Source organism: Heterocephalus glaber, unplaced genomic scaffold (genome assembly GCF_053883595.1).
Source record: "Heterocephalus glaber isolate CG9 unplaced genomic scaffold, H.glaber_assembly_v1.0 deba00001452, whole genome shotgun sequence".
NCBI classification, from domain to species: domain Eukaryota; kingdom Metazoa; phylum Chordata; class Mammalia; order Rodentia; family Bathyergidae; genus Heterocephalus; species Heterocephalus glaber.
This window is the reverse complement of record NW_028258302.1, coordinates 8672518-8694036: the sequence shown is the minus strand read 5'-3', so window position 1 is coordinate 8694036 and position 21519 is coordinate 8672518. Positions and strand designations below refer to the sequence as shown.

General features: G+C 42.9%; 1 pseudogene; it reads left to right on the top strand.

Annotated features, from left to right (window-relative positions):
* Nucleotides 1–19849: 19849 nt before the first annotated feature.
* On the top strand, nt 19850–20482 carry LOC101705912 (SOSS complex subunit B2 pseudogene; annotated as a pseudogene).
* The last annotated feature ends 1037 nt before the right edge of the window (nt 20483–21519 follow it).

Here is a 21519-nt window from a genome sequence, read left to right as displayed (position 1 = left end):
AGTTAAAATTATTTGCAGATAGACTATGATGATAATGTGAGCACAAAAGAAGTCACTTTCAAAATTTTTGAAAGTGATATAGCTTGTAATACCATAGCTTGTAATACTAGAGATAAAACAATCTTAGGGCTTCTACTTCAAGAAAAATGTACCAGGTGAAGAAGATAGCAACCCTTAAATGCCAACAGGCACAAATGCTCTTAAAAAGTCCTGCTCCTTCTAGCCAAAATATGAGGAAAGGGGCAGCTCAGCAAGACAGAAAACTTTCACACAATAACCACTCTACTCCAGCCAAAAAAAAAACCTGTACAAGTCACAATGTTGTACATGTATACATTTGTATATAATATTGTACAGTTGACCAAACGGCCACCTATACCAGAAAAGGCTAAATGGGAAGCTTCGATTTCTACCTTCATAAGGCTCCAAGGTATCTCTAACACCCCTGCCTAGGTGGTGTAGAGAAAACCAAGGAGCCAGGAAATATGTCAGACATATTTAAAGGAAGAAATAAGACTGTCCCTGTTTGCAGGTAGCATAACTGTCTATGCGAAAAATCATTTGTATTTCTATTTACTATTTACCATCAATCAATCATTTGTATTTCTATTTACTATCAGTGAACTTAACATTGAACTTTAAAATGTGATACTATTTAAAATCATTGAAAGAGGAGGTGTAAGTACAACAAAACAGGTACAGAATATGCACACCTAAAAAAACCACACAATGCTAATGAAGAAATTGTAAGGGCTGGGGATTTAACTCAGTGGTTCCAGTGCCTGCCTCGCAAGTACAAGGTCCCGGGTTCAATCCCCAGAACCAAAAAAAAAAAAAAAAGAAATTTTAAAAGACTGCATTTATTGATGGGAGGATTCAACATAATAAAGATGACAATTCTTCCTAAATTGATACACAGGATTAAGGAAATTCATACCAAAATTCCAGTAAGTCCTTTTAAACATATAGACAAGGTTATTGTAAAATTTATATGGAAAGGCAAATAATAAGAAAATATTATAGATAACTTTTTTTTTGGTACTGGGGATTGAACTCGGGACCTTGCACTTGCGATGCAGGTGGCGGCACCATTGAGCTAAATCCCCGACCCCTATAGATAACTTCTTACCAACAAATTTAGATAAAATGGGTAAGTTCCCTAGAAGATATAATAGCCAGTGCTAATATTATAGGCAACTGAGTTAGATAGAAATTAATACACAGTCAGAGAGGGACTGGACCCTTAGGGAAATCAGGATGAAAACAGACATCAAAATTGTGGCTGGAGGTGCAGCTGAAGAAGGTCAGACCTCAAGATAACATGCAATAGCCAGGCCTATGTGCTTCCCTAAGGGATAAACAATAACTTGAAATTATACTGTAATCAACACTAGCTGGTCCAGGAAGTCCAGATAGGCATCAGTTGCCCAGGTAGGTGACCAGAGTGTCTGGACCCATGCTCACATCCCTTCCCCAAAACACCTTTGTCCTTTCCATGTCCTTGCTATGTGACTTATTTCCCTATTGGATCAATATTAGCTAAACAGTTATGCTTGTAATCCTACAGGTTGATAGTAGCTTGACCCACATTGCACCCACATTGCAACTTTGCTGTATTAATTACCCCTGCCCAAGGTCCTTGGGGGCCACCCCATTCGGACTCCTGAAAATCCAGGAGCTATTTTTCTCTCCTTATTTCCAATAAAATTCTCCTAACTTCTTCCTTTGGTTTGTGACTATATTTCTTGATGTTGTGGGACCACAAACTTGGCACATTTGACATCTAACAGATTGGAAATTATATTTCTCCTGTATCACTCACTCAAGAACAGCATTATACTTATTTTTTAAAAAAGAGTTTGTAGTTTAAAACATTTGCACAAAGAAAGATCCAGGCCAAGGTGATGTCACTAGTGAATTCTACCAAACTTGTAAGGCAGAAATTTAACTTTTTTTTTTTTGGTACCAGGGATCGAACTCAGGTCCTTGCTTTCGTGAAGCAGGTGGCAGAACCACTGAGCTAAATTCCTGGCCCAGAAATTTAACCTTTCTATTCAAACTCTTCCAGAAAATAAAAAAGCATAAATCTGAAACCAGCTTATGAGGCAATCATTAGTCTAATAAAAATAACAGATAAAAAATCTTCAAAAAAGAAAAATAGAGGCCAACCATGGTGACACATATTTATAATTCTAGTGCTTGGGAGGCTGAGGCAGGAAGATCATGAGTTTGAGCCCTGGGTTACATAACAAGTTGAAAGCCAGCCGGGACTAGTACCTGTCATGAACACAGACACATAAAATGTTTAACAGATGTCTAGTGATATAGAAAAATAACATATTATGACTAAGTGGGTTTATTCCTGGAATGCAAGATAAAACATTTAAATATGAAATTCATATCATCATCTCAAAAAAAGCAAGAAAAGTATTTGACAAAATTCAACACCCATTGATTAAAACTCTGTTATCTAAGAATAGAAGAGAACTTCCTCAAACTGATAGTGTCTATAAAAAAACTACAGCCAACATCACACTCAGTAGTGAATTAGGCAAGGATGTCTGATCACCTCACTTCTATTTAACATCTTTTTGGCCAGTGCAATGAAGCAAGGAAAAAGAAATAAAGGCATCTATCATGTAAGAAAAAATTCAAATTCTCCCTATTCTCAAATGACATAATTATTTTAAAAATCCTAAGGAACCTACAAAAAAAGATACTAGAACTAATACGTAACTTAGCAAGATCTCAACTTACAAGGAGGCAATATTAAAAAATTATGTTTTAATACACCACAAATAATTGGATTTTAACTTTTAAATTCCTTACCTTGTTTGTTGTTTTTGGGTTTTCTTTTTTGTACCGGGAATCAAACTCAGGACCTTGTGCTTGCAAGGCAGGAGGCAGAACCACTGAGCTAAATCCCCAGCCATGGATTTTAAATTTTTTTTTTTTTTTTTTGGTACGGGGCATCAAACTCGGGTCCTTGCACTTGCGCAGCAGGCGGTGAAACCACTGGGCTAAATCCCTGGCCCTTAAAGGTTTGCTTCTGTTATTTATTTATTTATTTATTTATTTATTTTTTAATTTTTATTTTTTTTTGTACCAGGGATCAAACTGGGGACCTTGTGCTTGCCAGGCAGGCAGCAGAACCACTGAGCTAAATCCCCGGCCCTGGATTTTAACTTTTAAAAATGCCACATGTAGGGCCGGGGATTTAGCTCAGTGGTTTTGCCGCCTGCTGCGCAAGTGCAAGGACCCGAGTTCAATCTCCGGTACCAAAAAAATAAATAAATAAAACTCTCAGTAAGATTTTGGGTAGAAATTGACCTAAATAAAGAATAAATTTTGAGCACATATGTTACCCGTTTTCAGGATTTACTATAGAGCTATTATAATCAAGAGGTCATGGTATCAGCATAAGGCTAGATGTATAGAGCAACAGAACAGAATAGAATCTGGAAGTAGACCCACATGCATATGCAGTCAATTGATTTTTGACAAAGTTGCCACTGTAAATCAGTTTGGAAAGGATTTTTTTATCAAATGGTATTAGAATAATTGGATATTGTGGAAAAACGGACCCTGGCCCTTAACATCATACATAAAAATTAACCCAAAATAAATAAAAAACCTAAACATAAGAGTAAATTATATAAGACTTCCTTAAGTAAAAAGAAGAGAAATTCTTGATTTAGATACAGATGTGCGACCATGGGTTCTTACAACACAAAAATACAAACCACACAAAAAAATTGATAAATAAGTCTTTATCAAAGATAATAACTACAAGACATGAAAAGATGCTCAATAATGTTAGTCATTAAGGAAGTACAAGTTTAAATCACAATGAAGCACCCTTGTAAAATCCTCTAGAAGGTCTAAAATGAAGACGGATCATACCAACTCCATGGATAAATCTCAAAAGCCTGATAAGTGAAAAAAGCCAAACACAAAAGACAACATACTGTATGATTTCCTTTATAGGAAATTCAGGGTTGTTACAAGGATTAAATGAGAATTATATGGAATGACTTCTACAGAGCCGTCTCTTCCCCATCAGAGAGTTCAGTAATTGTCAGCTGTATTTTGAAGTAATTGTTGTTAGTGCGGTGGACCCTGCTAGGCATCACCCATATCATGTTGTCCTCTTCTTCCTGGACACACAAATGGACCCCACTTCTAGACTCCTTTCATCTAGTTCCCAGCAGCAGGATGTGGGTGAAAGTGACACGTTATCTCAGGGCAAAGCAATCAAGGGTGGCTCGCTTTCTCTATTCTCTTTCTTTGCTGGAGGATGGACAGCATCTAGTGGAGGACTCTGAGCCCCTTACAGGATGACAGAACTACCACCTGACAGGAGCCGGGATCCCTGAATGACCTCATGGAGCAGGGCAGTCCCCATTGCACTGGATTGTGAAATCAGCAAAAATCAACCCTTTATTGTGTTAAGCCATGGAGAGGGAGAGTTGGGTTTTTATTGCTGTGGTTGTTATAACATTTGTTCGACTAACTCAATATATCCATATACAAGACTATTCTGTCCTTATCCTTCCTACTCTGAACACAACTCCTCAAAACTCCTACTTCGTGCTGGGCCCAGCTTCCAACTCTTTCCCTTCCTTTCCTGGTCCTATGCTTGAATCTTTGTCTTTACATCCTGCTACAGTCCTGAGTCTGGAATCTCCACTGAACCAAATCCTCACCAACAAGCCAACATTGTAATACACCTTGATCTCTAGGCAGGGAGAGATGATAGAATGAACACAGCTTGTTATGCTCAGAATCTTGGTGTTTTAAAGACCGAGACCAAAATGTCTGCTCTGTAAAGTACCAGTCACGTGACCTTGGCTTTATGACTCCATCTCTGGGCCTCAGTGTTACCACCTGTAAGATGGAGATAATAATGACTGCTTCACAGTATTGTTGTGAAGACTAAACTAGGGAAAGGATGTGGAAGGGCCCTGCACAATCTTGGATACACACAAATCTCTCAGCAGATCCCAAACTACTTCCCTCATTCTCAAGGACCACCAGAGCCAACCCAGCACCTGGGCTGAGCCAAGGACTGAATGCAGGGGTGAATGCCTGGTTCCAGAGGGGATGACATCTGATCACCCCTCTTTCCTCTACCCATAGACACAAAACTATAGACCTCTTATTGGAAATACTATGGATGTATTGAGAAATACATCCTCTAAATCACATGTTGACAATGACACCATCAGCAGCAACAATCCCGTGCTAACACTAGTTAAACTCTATTGAGAGTACCATGCTGTATACTCCCCATGACAAAGTCATTTAATTTTCACAACAATTCTACAAGGTACATAGTCTACAGATGAGGAAAACAAACTTCAAGAAGGTAAGTAACCTGCCGAAAGTCACACTGCCACCAGGTAGCAGAGCTAGAAAATGAATTTATTTATATGTTCCATCTTTCACTGATTTAGTCAACAAGTTGTTTCTGCTATCTGCTCCACACCAGCCCATATGCTGGGCCTAAAGACACAAAGATGTGGGGAGACAGTCAGTAAGGTACTCAAGAGGAAACAGATTCTTGACTCACAAACCGCAGTCCCACACAGAATGGGACCTGTGCAGCGTTAATCCCTCTGTGGTCCCCTCCCCCAACTCCACTGCCTCCAAGAGCTCAGAAACCTAGCAGCAACCCAGAGACACTTCCTGAGCCCACTGTTTTCCTTGGCCCCTGAGATGAGCTACAGTGTGTTCAAAAGGGTGGAAAACAAGACAGGGTGGCAGGAGTAAAGGGAGAGCAGGCCCTGCCCCCTGCCCAGCAACCTGCTTCTGTCGTGGTAGAGTGAGGGGCTGCCCCTCCACCCTCCTACCAGCCCATCCAAGCCATTGTTCGCTTGTTGTGACAGAGATTCAGCTGGGGCCTGTGGACCGACCATGGGCTTCCTCCCTGGCTTGACATGCTTGGACAGCTGGAGGAAATGGGCGGCCAGTGAGCCAGCTCTCCACTCCAACAACAACAGCCTGCCCGCCTGCTGCTGGCCGGCTAGGGGGCCGACCTGGAGCCAGAGAGGCCACCCCACTCCACCCACACTGGCAAAACATGTTTTCTTGTTTTCCAGGGGGGAGCAGGAGGCCCGTACCCATCCTGAGCAAACATGCGAGCTGATAAGCACAAAGGGGCCTGGCTGCCAAGGTGCCACCTGCAGCCCCAGGCAGGGCCAGGGCCAGCGCCAGGCTCACTCAGGTCTCTTGGGCCAGCCGGCCAGGTTCAGAGTCACAGTGAAGGAGCAGAAACTCCCAGCTGTTCTGGGGATAAAGGAACCAACCTAAGCCAGCCTCTACTGAAAAGAGAAGACCTCAGAAGCCGCCAAATACAATTGCTGACCTCAGCATCACAGCAGGCTGGCCTGTGAGAGCTGCTTTGTACCACTGGGTGCCAGCTTCTGTGTCGCTCTCCTTGCCAGCAACACCATTTCCAGTGTTCTAGAGACAGTGAGAAGTAAGGGTTGATGCCCATCACCTTTTTAAGATGAGGAGACAGGTTCAGAGAAGCTAAGGGACTTGTTAAGGTCACAGCAATTGATGCCCAGTTGGGAGGTAAATCCACAGCTACCTAATAACCACCACAACCACCGTGCCCAAGTTCTTTTTCCATGCTCTGGCCAGTCACACAGCCCTTCATAATGTAAGGGGTTTTTGGTTTATAGAACACCATGCTTATGTATTCATTTCCTAGAGCTGCTGTGGGAGCCATCATCAATCTTCCACAACTGTATCTCATAGCTCACAACAGACCTGTGAGGTTAATATCTCTGTTTGGGTTCCCCCCAAGCAGGAAGTAAAGATTTGAGGCCAAAGTGGTTTGTTTAGGGATTGAGCTCAAAAAGCTTCCATAAAGGGCCAGATATAAGGAAGGGAGGAAACTAGTATTAGATGTGTTAGGGAGCAGGGACTGCTGTGAGGAACAGGGACTCAATCTCTCTAGGGACCTCTGGGAGAGGAGACAGCACAGAGCAGCACTGTCCCCCAGAGAAGCAAGGAAGCTACTGTATCGATCCAGCTCCAGCTCACCCTCAGATGAGGGCTGGTCCTAACACCTTCATTCTCCAAGCTTCCATACTGCCCTGTGAATGGACTGGACATGCCCCTGCAGCCACAGAGAGTCTTCAGGCAAGGAAGTGCAAGTTTACAGCATCTGTGGCAATAGTTAGTGCCACAGGGATATTCTTGGGACAATGACATCCTGCTACAGTTGATAAAACAGGGAGTAGCACCCCCATTTTGTAGATGCAACCTTGTCTCTCCAAGCCATACCATCTCATACCCTGTGCATACCAGGCCCCTCTTCAGCTCCATGGGAGAGATTGACCTCTCTCCAAAGGTCACAGCCCCTTCTAACTTAGGACGCTCCGGTCTTCCTCTGTCTTGCCATTTGCATGGATGCAGGGTGTGCCAGAGTGGGCCACCCAGGCATGGGCAATAAAGGGGACCACTGTCTGTAGTAACATGAGAAAGAATAAGAAGATGACTAAAACTCAGTCTGCTTTTTATTATCACCACACACAGCCACTTGGGAATATTAGTGATTAAAATGTGCCTGTGGGCCAGGGATTTAGCTCAGTGGCACCACACCTGCCTTGCAAGTGCAAGGTCCTGAGTTTGATCCCCAGTACAAAAAAAACAATGTGTCCATTGGTGTGCTGCTTCCACCAACTCCCAAGTGTAACACGGTCCTCCTCTCCCTTCTATAACCATGGCAGACAGTATGAGTCAATCAGCTGTCTCCCTCCCATGGAAGTAGAGTGCTACCTCGGAATCCATCTTCCATACACTACTCTAGACAACCACCATTGCTGGCTTCAGAGCTGAGCCCTAGCACCTAAGAATCTGGGGACCTAGGAGTCTTAGCCCAGGCCCTGTTTGAGAAGTGTTTCTTCCACAGGCTGTTTTCTGGGGTAGGGGTCTAACCTATACTCTCCTTTCAAACTTAACCCAACTCCCTACCCCCACCTCTGTGATTTCAGTCCTCACTAATCTTTTACTGTCCTCAGCCCCATTTTTGTTCTATTGTTATCCAACTACATACCTGCTTCCTGCCCCCAAGGACCTGGCCTGAGAATCCAAAGAGGCTTAGCTTCCTGCCCATATAACTTCCCTCAAGTTAGACAGCACAGCCCCTCAGGAAACCCTAGCAGGTGATTTCTCACCTGTGCATTGTGTCACCAATCTAACCTTGAACCCACTGGAAAATCCCCATTGAGGAGCATGGCCTTTAGCTCTTACTGCTACCTGGAGCTATGTCATAGATTTGCTTATAGGTTTAGTGTTTTCTCCTGCACTGGAAAATGAATTTCAAATAGGCAGAACCCTGATCCATCTTATTTCCATTGCATCCCCAATGCCCACCACAGTGTCTGGAACACAGTAGACATTCCGGAGCTATCAGTTGGATGAAGAAATAAAACAGCTTTCCTTATGCCACACTTTGGCCCTTTGGCCAAGATTTACCTGGGAAGCCTCAACACTCAGAGGCTCTGCCTCAGGATCTCAGCCTCTGAGCCCCCTGTGAGCACACCCACTCTTCAGGACTTCACGCTCTTTTGCCATCCCATGCTCTGCTCATTGACCTTCTCCCTGTGCTCTTACCAGTCCTCCAGATCTGGGTCTTTCCCACCTGTTAAACAAATCAGCAGTCCCAGGGTTGGAAACATGGGAGGGTAAAGCACAGAAGTAGGGCAGGCCCATCCAGCCATGTGGCTCTGGGCTGGTTACTTAACCTGTCCACAGTTCAGTGTCTTTTCATTAATAAAATGTTAAGGGTTCTTAGAAGATTAAACAGGGAGATACAGTATGCTAGGTATGCAGTGATCACTCAGTAGTGTTTCCCATTATTCATTCTTAGTTAAAAGGCTACAACAGTTTAGAGGGAAAATTCCAACCCACTCAAAATCTCCCCAAAGCCTTCTAAGGATCTCTAGGAAAATGCATAAGACTTATGTTTGTACAGAGCTCAGACCGAAATATGTTAATCTAAACACCAGTCTCCCTTCACTGGTGTTAATGACCCTGATTCTTCACCATTCCCTGTACCTAAAGCTTTTGCTGTTTCCTCCATTTATAAGTCGGAGTCAAAACACCCAGCCCCTGGATCTTGTGGCCTTCCCTGACTAACACAGTGCAACAGAAGTGACTATGGCAGCTCTGCGCCAAGACCTCCAGAGTCTCAGAGGGTTTGCATTTCATGTCTGCTCTTTTACACCTCCACCAGCCTCCATCCTCCCAAACAAGCCAAGAGACAAGAGAACAATACCAGGACAGCCTGCAGGGGGATGGGGCCACATGGAGCAGACCAGGCCACATCAGCCCCAAGCTGAGGTGGTCTAGACCAACCAACAGCTGACCAACACCCAGACCTCTGAATTACCAGCAGAGCTGCCTAGCTAACCCCACATCAACTCTAGACCTGTGTCCTGTAAATCCTGACTGTTGTATACCAATGAGGTTTTATGGTTCTTACACAGCAGAAGCTGACAAATATACTTCCCAGCCACCAACTGGACCACTGTGCTCCAGCCTCTCTACCAATGGCTGCCCAGCTTCTGCTCCTACCACCTCCATTAACAGGAATGTAGTTACCTCCAGAGGCAGCCTGTTCAAAAACTGTGTCTATATTTTGAGGTAAAATCTCTCTGTGTGTACTTAAACCCTGGGAACAAACTCTAAGATTCACACAAAAGTAGCCCAATCTCTCTTATAGGCTGATCTGCATGCCCATCTCAATGGGCATCAAGCGCTTCAAAGTCCAAGTTCAAAATAAATGCTTTTTTTCTCTCTCTGCTTGTACAGGACAAGAGCCTCTTAGCTCTCTGAAGCCTCGCTCTTCCTCACCCTCTATGTTGACAGAGCTGCCAAATGCTGAAAATTCTATTTCCTCATCACTCTCCAGGGCCAGCTCCATGTCTCTGGCCTGGATCCCTCCACAAGTGGCTTCCCTGCCACCAGTTTTACTTGTCCATTCCTTCCTCCATATGAGCTTTACTCATCTACCCATCATCAAAGAATGTCACCTAGCACCTTTTCTGTTCCAGAAACTGTGCTAAGAATTAGGAGATAAAAGGCACAGTCCCTACTCTGGAGGAATTTCATTAGTGGAGGGGCTCACCATTCTAGCACAGAGATCTGAGTGATGATAATGACAATGTATCCTTTATTGGGTGCCTCCTACGTATCAAGGACTTGAAATAATACAATACCTCCAGTCCTCCAAAAAACTACTGAGCTTTACTCCATTCATTCTCATAGATGAGGAAACTGAGACCCAGAAAGTTCAAGTGAGTTGCCCATTGCACATACATGGCAACATCTGGTGGTTGGTCCCAAAACCCAGGCTCTTCCTTTGTACCAAATTGCCTATCATGACTATCCCCTGCTGAAATCGGCAGCAACGCCCCAGTCAGCAGCATAAAAGCCAATCTCTTTAGCTTGAACTTTAAGGCGTTATCTGCTACTATGCTCATACAAGGTCACCATCCCCTTGGCTTTCCCACACCCCTTGGCTTGTGCTGCTCCCTTAGCCTGGGATGTCCTCCCTCCCATCAGACCTACCCCTTCCTCAAGACCCAGCTCAAGGGCACCTTCTCCAGAAGTCTTTTCTTCCACTGGGACTCTCTGTGTACCCACAGCACTTGGCCAGGCCCTCTGAGAAGACCAAGGCCAGTCCCCAGAAAAACATAAGTGTCCTGGAAGACACTGACCAAATTGGGCCCATCTCTACATTCCCTGATGTATCCTGCAGAAGGCCTGTACTCAGTAGCTGTGGAATCAGACAATTTGGACTGGAGTGGATCAGACTGGACTGGACTGGAGTGGATCGGACTGGACTAGACCGGACTGGATTGCTGACAAAATAGGAAAATAGGCACAACACTTTTCTTGGAGTGTGTTCTATAGGATTAAATTCAGCAGACCCCACTGAGGGAACCCCAACTAACCCAACCCTCTTGTTTTTTGGACAGAGAAACTGAGAGACTTTTCTGGCTTTACGGGTCCCTGGCCTCCTGTCAGCCCAAAGCTCATGAAAAGGGTCAGTTCCCAGGACAGGACAGCAAAGATGGAGGCAAGGACCTCCCTGAGGGAACCACTCAGACCCTCTTCAGCCTCCCTGCCTCCCCATTCTGTCTTCGGACATGAGCTCACCCTCCAGGTGCCACAGAACAATGCCACTCTCTGTGCATTCAGATCTCCCATTCACCCTCAGGAAACCCCCTCAGAGGAAGGGGGACAACATCATGGGCAGCACGGGGCAACCAGAGCAGTTCACCAGCTGCCTCGGCAGCCAGAAGGAAGGGAACAGACAGCCAGCAATTTGCAGGTGGCTGTGGCCTGACTGTGAACCAGGAATGCTGAGGTCTAGTCCTGGTTTGGCCACATAGCTATGTGACCTTGGGGAAAGGTAGTCAGTTATGTGAGCCTTGGTTTCTTTAGCTGAAAAAAAAAACAAAACAAAAATGTATCCACTGAGACATTTCATATGAAAGTATCCACTAAAATGAGGTGCATTCTTCAGATGTGAAGTTATTGTTGTGATGGAGACTGATTAAGAAATACATCTTTTTCCTAATGAGTGGCAAAAGAGTTCCTGTGTAGGTCATAGCAACCCCAGGGGAACTTTCCCTAAGGGAGGTAGCTCCTATTTGGTTGAGCTTGGCAGGGCTGTGACCTTCCAAGAAACAGAGATAGAACAGCAGAACAGGGAATATTCATTCCAGAAATACAATGAGTGTTGCCAATGGAGAGTGATCTATAGGATTAAATTCAGCAGATCCTACTGAGGGAACCCAAACTAACCCAATCGTCTTGTTTTTTAGGTGGGGAAAATAAGAAATTTTCCTGACCCTATCAGGTCCCTGGCCTCCTGACTGTAAGCCCAGGGCTCATGGAAGGGGCCAATTCCCAGGAACAGGCTGCTAATGAACCAGATCTGTGCTTAGAGTTGCCAATCAGCTGACATTAAAATAGATAGATTATTCTTAATTATCAAAGGAATCATTACTAGCATAAGGGAAAGGCAGAAGTGGAAGTCAGACTATGATGATATGACAAGGAGTTGAGCTAGCTTGAAAGAGGGAGGAAGGGAACTGTACACCAAAGACAGCAGGGAGCCTTCTGAAGCTGAAAAAGGCAAAGAAATGGATCCTCCTCTAGAACCTCCTGAAAGGAACACAGCATGCTGACACCTTGATGTTAGCCCAGCAATATCCATGAACCATGACCTCCAGAACCATAAGATTATAAACTTCCGTTATTTTAGGCCACTAAACTTGTGACCATTTGTTTCTGCAGTGATGGAAGACTAATACATCTTCCTTTCTGTCCTTGCCCCAGACTTTTCTGTCTCAAGCAATTTAGCTCTGGCCCAAAACTTATATTTCACTCAACCAAACAAAAGCCTTGAAGTTGCCCAAACCCACCCTCCTTAAATAAAGGCTGTTTAGAGGTTGGCATGTAGCTCCCTAGTGGAGTACTTGCCTAGCATGTAGAAGGCCCTGGGTTCAATCTCCTGCACTGAAAAAGAAGGAAGGAAGGAAGGAAGGAAGGAAGGAAGGAAGGAAGGAAGGAAGGAAGGAAGGAGGGAGGGAGGGAGGGAGGGAAGGAGAAGGGGAGGGGAGGGGAGGAGAGGGAAGAGAAGGAAAGGGAAGAAGAGGGGAGGAAATTAGTTGGGCAACTCTTTCTTGTTACTCAAGAATATAGTTCTTAAAAAATATATATAGTTCTTGACAAGAAGGTTTAGATCCTAGCAACTAGACAAAATATCCTTTCCAAACAGATACAGTGTTCTCCTTGGGGGAAGTACTGGTAAATGCAAATTTCTCCATCTTACTACTAGTGAAATAATAATCTAGTCACATTTGGAAGTGCTTAATGCAGGCCAGGCACTACTGTTAGTGCTTTACATGTATTAACTCCCTTCATTCTCCCAAGAACTCAGTGACACAAGTATTGATGTTATACCCATTTTACAATGGAGGCAACTGAAACACAGAATTTAAGCAACTCACCAAAGGTCAAGTTACAGCTAAGATTCTCATTCAGGCAGTCAGGCTCCAGACTTTGGGTTCTTAACCACTGCAGTAGTCTCCCATCACTTGAGAAAATGAGTCAATGAGGTAATCACAGATGCACATGTGGATGTATGTCTATGTGTACAGATGCTAAGAAACACTAAGTCAGGGTACCTGCCCTTAGCCCAGGAAGGAATGTAACTCAACCACAACAGTAAACTGTTTGGAGAACATCATCCTGCACAAGCTCTGGGAGCATTGGGGATGGCAGTCAACCTGGACAAGAGGGAGTCAGAGAAAGCTGTCTAAAGAGCCTTGGAGAGTGTGTAGGTCATCATCCAGTGAAAGGTGACAAAGGCACTGGATCAAAATGACCCTCAGATGTGAAGGAGAATAAAGAGTCATCAAAAGAGGCAGTGACTGCCAATTGGAAAGACCCAGAAAAAGCCACGGAAAAAAGAGACAGAAAACAGCTGAGTATTTCGTGACTGACTGCCCTCAGCCCAACCTCCCTCCAGTCCTGGGACAGAAAATAGCCTGGCTGACCTATAGTGCACAAAGCATTTCCTGTGCAGCCCAGGGGACCCCTGAGCTGTACTTTCTCAGGGGTGGGGCAGGCTGGGGGTGGAGGATGGGTACAGAGAAGGAAGGAATGAGCAGTCCTGGGTTAACTCTCTACCACAAGCCTCTGAAGATAGGAAGAAACAGTGCCTCCAAGTATTCACGTGGCTAATTCTGAGACCTATGTGTTTCCTAATAGAGAATAAGCCCTGCATGGACCCACATCAAGTCATGCTCTATTAGGCTCCAGGGCCAAAGGTACCACTGAGTGTCTTCTGGAGGTCATAAGCCATCTCCTCTGGGAAACCTCCTGCTTCAGTTTTCCTGGAGCAGCTTCCAGTTGACCCTACACTGCCAGGTCCCCAAGGACACCATCTCTGTATGCTCCCTTCCTGGGTCATTGACCTGGTCCCAACTTCTGCTGCTGACTTAGTGATCCAGCCAGAACTTTTTCTGAGGGCCTTTCCCAGGAAACAAGAGGAGGGGTTCAGGAACAGTTAGGCCTGGCTCCAAAGCCTGGAACATTTGCCTGGGGAGGATAGCTCCTCTCAGGAAGATCTCAAGCAGCCCCACGTGACATCTCCATGACTCCCTGTCCCCAGCTCCAAGGTTACTTTTTAGATTAACTATCTTTCAAACAGCTTTCCTCATCCTGTCTTCCTGTAGTTCATTAGTCTACCCTCTAGTCCTCTGAGATTTTGTTTATATTCCAGCATAGGAGATGCCTTGAATCCAGAGCATCCTACCTGATGGATCAGAGGAAGTGGGGTACAGGGGCTTCATTTTCAGAAGGGCAAACACACACACACACACACACTTTGGGGAGTGATCTAGGTGAATACTAGTTTTCAGAACACTCAAAATGTGTGGCCTCTTATTCCCTTCCTGAGGCTGAGGTCTGCTGTCTACCTCCCAGCCCTGATGTCCTCTCTCTCCCTGACCCTTTGTCTAATACCCTGACACATATTACCACTAGCCAGCATCTTTGATTCTACCACACTGGGCTCCACAGAACTCCCCAAAAATGACCACAGGAAAGCTGCTGGGCTGTAAGAACACCAGCTTCATCTGGTTGGGCCAGATCTTCCTGGCCTTTTCTGATCATCCCCAGCCCACTCAGTTATACAAGTTAGAAATGATTGTACTCACCTTCCTAGAAAGACACCAATGAACTCATGGATTAAAGAAAGGAAACTAACATTTGGTAAGCCCCTATCATATATCTCCTTTAACCAACACAACAACCCTTCTTAAAGAAAATTGTGTCAGGCACAGTGGTACATACCTATAATCCCAGCTACTTGGGAGGCTGAGGCAGGAGAACTGCAAGTTTGAAACCAACGTGGGCAATTTAGCACAATTCTGTCCCAAAATAAAGCAAAAAGGACTGGGGGTATAACTTAGGGGTAGAGCACTTGCCTAGCATGCAGAAGGCCCTGGGTTCAATCCCCAGTACTACCACTACTACTACTACTAATAATAATAATAATAATAACAGTAATTCTGCTGAAGAGGGTTTTCTAGATGAGGCTAAATCAAGATTCAATGTCAGGTTATATTTGATATGTTGAAGAATGGTTTCCCTCCTCCTTTCATCCGCTAACAAGAGGAGGCCCCAACGTAGAAAGAGTATGTAGGAGGCAGGGTCTTAGAGAAAGAGAGGCCAGCACAGTATAACCTTTCCCTGCCCAGCTCCCAGGACTGGATCAGAACCTTAGGAAGAGGAAAGAAAATGGTGGCATGGTGATGGGTAGCAAACTTCAGCCTGGATCTCTGAGAGATACAGAATCCAGACACTAGAAAATAAAAGCATGGCAAAGAAAGAAGGAGAAGCAGATTACCGAGAATCAGGAAGGAACTGACAGGAAAAATGGGAAGCTACAGAGAAATGAGAAAGACGGTCCACAACACTGAGAAATGAAGGAAATAATTTGGCCGCTTTCACTGGCTCTTATGGCTCTGGGGAACCTGGATCCCTAGAAACAAGGTAAGCACCTAGGGCTGAGAGATCCATGGAGAAATGGTGGCAGAGCCCACAGCCTTTGTGAACTGCAAAAACAACATGGGATTTTTCTCTGAGGGAACTCCTTCCACACAGCAAGCAATAGCCAGATTCCAGCATGGGCACTAGCCATATCACCAGAAAGTGCTTTGATCAGGTGTCATTTTCAGGGTGGAGTTGATTATTTAAATCTGGGATGGCTTACAACTAAAAAGCAACTTCACTTCAGGGCTCCAAGTGTTATCTTTCCACAGTGACTGGTCGAGACAGCCACAAGAGATAGCTATGGACAGGTTGAGGGCTAGAAAGAGATCCCCTGAGAAGTTTAAACTCAGGCTGGGAAGGACATGGGCCCCACCCCCCATAGTGAAAAGCCAGGCCCAGTTTGAGTTGCACTAAAAAACAGTGGAGTCTGAAAATGCCTGCCAGAATTAAGAACTTGAACCCTTGCCCTACTGCCTATACCCAGCACAGATCTGAGGTCTGATTGTGTTCCCTGTCTACCAATGTGAGCAAGAACATGTCTTGGGGTGAACATTGCCACAGTCTGGAGTAAACGGGGGGGGTGCCTCTGGAATACCTGCTGGACCCCAAAACTGTGGATCTTAGAAGGCAACTACTAATTCAAAAATATAGAGAAAAAAATTGTTTTCTCTATTGTTGGATTCCTTTTCTTTTCTTTCTTTATTCTTTTTCTTACTCCTTTTTTTTAACTTTTTACTTTTTTGATTTTTTGTATTGCTATTTCTATTTTCTCCTTTTCTTTTACCTTCTATTTCTCTTTTTTTTGTTTCCTTTATCTATAAAAATCCTTCTATTCCATAATTGTATCCTTTGTCTCACTTTACTCTTCTCCTTCTCATCTCCCATTGTTTAATTTTTCAAATTTTCATTCACATATTCTCTCATTCTAAACCCCCAATATCTTTAAGCTTTTTAAATCTTTAGATAGTTAACTCCGTTACTACTGTTGAATTATTTTCTATTAGTGGAGGTGTAGTTATCACATTTAGTAGATATTTGCTGAATGTCAATATTTGGTTTGTCTTAGGACTTCTACTATAATTACAGATTTCTTTGCTAAGGTTAAGGGTAGTGCATTATTGGTTCTTATGGTATGTCAGTATCCACTTTGTTTTGGATGATATTACTGTTGCTGATCTACCTGATATTGCCCATGTCACATAGTTGCTGCTATTAATAGGTTTTCTCTATATGCAAATATTCAGATTATCTTTGTGTCATTAACAACATCATGGTCAATTTCTGAAGAACCAAGTGCTGGGCCAATTACACTGCATCCTTCCCACCCATATTAACGGAGGCGATTGAATCTTGGGATGGAGGCAAAGAACTCTATTTAGCCATGCCCCAAGTGCATCACTAAAAAGCAGACTAACCAAAGAGATCTCCATACCAGCAATCTTTGCCCTATAACCAACCATGTACCAAAGCACAAAACAAAATAAATGAACAATAGAAACATAAGCAGACAAGGCCACAAAATGCCTCACAAAATTCCAATTCACCCAAAGCCGATTCATGGGGCATTCAGGGGGAGGAAAGCAAAAGAAACACAGCCAAATTATTCAAAAGAAGATTAAAAAACAGACCAATGAAGTGCTCAGCAGGATCACAGAAAATGTAACTAATCAGATAATGGAGGCAATAAACAAAACAATCAGGGAGCTTACATAAGACATTAAAAAAAAGCTAGCTGATCTAAACAAAATGATCTAAATGAAACATGAATGACCAATTTAGCAAAGAACTAGAGTCTATGAAAAGGTTTCAAACAGAAATAAAGGAGATTAAAAATTATATTGACTACATGGGCAGTAGAAGTGACCAGTGTGAGGAGAGAATATCAGAGTTAGAAGATAGGGATGCTTTAAAAGACCAACTACTCAGAAATATCTTAAGAACAATAAAAGAACATGAAAACTGGATTCAACAGCTGCTAGATGACAGGAAGAAGATTAATCTAAGATTAAAGGAATAAGTGAAAATAAGAACACAGCACAGAGGGCATAAAAAACTTGCTTATAGAAATAGTAGCAAAAAACTCTGCCAATATAGGGAAAGAATTCAACATACAGATAAGTGAGCCATATAGAACCCCAAAGAGCCACAATCAAAAAAGAACCTCTCTATGGGTCAGGGATTTAGCTCAGTGGCACTGTGCCTACCTTGCAAGTGCAAGGTCCTGAGTTTGATCCCCAGTACAGAGAGAGGGAGAGAGAGAGAGAGAGAGAACCTTTCTACAACCCATCAGTCAAAATACCAAAAGTCCAACACAGAGAAAAAAATCTTAAAAGTTGTTTGAGGAAAAAAACAATCAATTATAAAAGTAAACTCAATAGAATTACAGCAGACTTCTCAACACAATCCTTAAAGATCAGATGGATGAGCTTGGAGTGAAGTGTTTCAAGTCCTGAAAGATAACAACTTCCAAACCAGACTTACATATCCTGCAAAACTTTCTTTCAAAATTAATGGAGAAATAAAATATTTCCATGACAAAGAGCACCTCAAGAAATTCATGACCACAAAATCAGCACTGCAAAAAATTCTCAAGGATATCCTAGAGTCACTGAAGCCAGCAGTGCCAAAAAAAAAAAAAAAAATCTAACAGAATGAATACACCACGCAGGTTGAGCAAACGATAATGCTAGTATGACATAATGGAACCTATGGGACACAAAGGAAACAGTCCCAAGAAGGAAGTTTATAACTGAATGTCTACATCAGGAAAATAGAGCAAGCCCAAATAAATAACTTAATGATGCACCTCAAGGTCCTAGAAAAAGAAGAGCAATCCAAATCCAAAGGTAGCACAAGGAAGGAAATTATAAAGATCAAATAAAAATTAAGGAAATTGTGACCAAAAAATACAAAGAATCAATGAATTGAAAAGCGGGTTAATATACAAAATAGACAAACCCTAGCCAATCTTAGAACAAAAAGGAAAGAAAAAACCAAATAATGCAACTAGAAATGAAAAAGACAAAATCACAACAGGATTTCTGCTGAAATTCAGAAGATTATTAGTAGAGAATCTTTAATAAAATGGAAATTCAGAGGAAATAGATTCCTAGATGCATATGAACTACCAAAGCTGAACCAAGAAGACAAACAAAAACAAAAACTGAGTAATCACAGAATGAGACTGAAGAAGTTAAAAAAAAAAAAAAATACATTGCCAGGGATTTAGCTCAGTGGTTTTGCCACCTACCTACTGCACAAGCACAAGGACCCGAGTTTGATCCCAGGTACCAAAAAAACAAAAAATAAAAAAATACATATGTATATGTATGTGTGTGTGTGTGTGTATATATATATATATATATATATATATCAGCTAAGAAAAGCCTGGATCCTGATAGATTCATTCCTGAATTCTATAAGAATTTTAGGGAATATCTAATACCAATACTCCTCAAATTCTAATGAAATCAAAAGGGAAGGAGTACTCCCAAAGTATTTTTTTTTTGTACCAGGAATCGAACTTAGGACCTTGCACTTGCCAGGCAGGTGCCGCACCACTGAGCTGAATCCCCAGCCTATCCAAGGTCATTCTTGGAAGGTAGTATTACCCTGATTCCAAAATCAGAAAAGGACCCAACCGAAAAAGAAAACTACAGGCCAGTATCTTCAGTGAACATTAATGCAAAAATCCTCAACAAGACACTGGCAAATAGGATGCAACAAATCATCAAAAAGATCAACATCATGACCAAGTAGGATTCATTCCAACGCAGGCATAGTTCAACATAGGCAAATAATAAATGTAATATGTCACATAAACAGAAGCAAGGACAAAAATCACATAATCATCTTTATTGATGCAGAAAAAGCATTTGACCTTCATTCATCTGAAAGAAAAAAAAACTCTGAAGAAAATAAGTATAAGAGGCAGTCGGTGTTTGGGACGCGGGGCGCGCGGCTGCTCCGTCTTTGCTCCCGTGCGGCTGTCACAATCGGTGCCTTCCCGGGCCCGGGACGGGGCGCGCGCCCGAGTGTGTGTGCCGGGCTCAGCACAGACGTGTGCCCTCACTGCCTTTTTTTTTAACCTTTATCCGCTCGCCGTCCTCACTGGGAGCGGGGTTGCTGGGGGAGCGCTTCGCTTTTTTCTCCTGAAGTGGTTTTGCCTTTGGCTTGGGGCCGCCAGGCTTGGCTCCCGGTCCCCAGTAACCGTCCTCGCCCCTGGGCCTTCCCTGCCCCGACCCCCGCCCCACCCAGTCCCCGCACCTGCCTCGCTATGAACGGGCTCGGCGACCTGCCTGTTTTCATAAAGGACATTAAGCCCGGACAGAAAAACTTAAATGTCGTCTTTATTGTGCTGGAGATAGGACGCGTGACCAAAACCAAAGACGGCCATGAAGTGAGATCGTGCAAAGTGGCAGATAAAAGGGGCAGCATCACTATTTCTGTGTGGGATGAGATCGGAGGTCTTATAGAGCCTGGGGATACTATTCCGTTGACCAGAGGGTATGCATCCATGTGGAAAGGGTGCCTGACACTTGATACTGGAAGGGGTGGTGAGCTTCAGAAAATTGGGGAATTCTGCATGATTTATTCAGAAGTGCCAAATTTCAGTGAGCCCAACCCAGATTATCAAGAACAGCCGAACAAAGGGGCCCACAGTGAACAGAAGATCAATTCCATGAATAGTCATACTGATACAGGTACCTTTGGACCAGTGGGCAATGGTGTTCAAACTAGCCCTGAATCAAGGAGATACCAGGTTTCCTATGCTGGTAGAAGCAATGGCCAAGGACCTGTCAGTCTACAACTCCCAGCAGCAGCTAATAATCAAACAGTCATGACCACAATAAGTAGTGGCAGGGACCCACAAAGAGCCTTTAAGAGATAACCTATGCCAAATAGTCATATGTAGTTTTTAAACTACATGCCCTACTTGAACACTTATTGCACTTTTATTTATTGTTAACTGTAAAAAAAAATGTTCTTTATTGGTTTCCTCTTACATTTTTGTTCAAGTGGTTGGTTTTTATAGCAAAAATGTTAAGCTGCTCAGTCTCCTAGTGAAGAATGGGAACACTCTGAAAAGTAGGGGCATTTATTTTTTGAGCAAAATGTTATTGAATACCCTCTAAAAATTCTGCACCCATTTCAAGGATGAGTTCCCTAAAACATCAGCTTTATAGCCTCTATGAGTTTGTGTTCTGTATAAATTTTGTAATATTTGACATTAGATTTAGTGGAGATATTATGTTTTAAATCTAGATGTTACCAACTAAAGCAATAATCAGCAAAAATAGAAACAACAACTAAAAACCAGAAACTCAGTCAATGATAGCAATTTGAGTGTTTTTGACTCAAGGAGTGACTGACTTTAGTGAGTGACTGCCATTAAGATTTTCCAAGGACTGAATCATCCTAAATTCTTATTACCAGAAAACAGATTCTCTATCAGAATTATGAAATAGAATGTGATCTGTACTGTAACAAATAATTTTTAGAAGAAAGCTACAGTTGCTTTAATATTCATTAACATTATAGATTACATTGAAGAGAAATTACAAACTAAGACCTTGAATATTTTTGAGACTACCATATATAATCGTATAATTTGAGAACATCATAAAGTCAATAAACATTGACCTAATTCTAAAAAATAACTGGTAGATAAACATCATAGTGAAGGTGATTCAAATTGAATTCGTGTAGTACTAATATTCAGTCTCAAGTTACAAACTCTAAGTACTTAGAGGTACTCAGCCTGAAGTGAAAATCCTTGGCACCTCCTTTTTCTAAGAGGATTCTGTGTGTGCTGTCAGTTTCTGAGCACAATTCTGAGCCTTATTAGCAAAAGTTAAATGACTCAAATCATTATAGCTTTATTCAGAAATGTTAAGTTGGAATTTGTGTGTCATAAATGGTACCCAC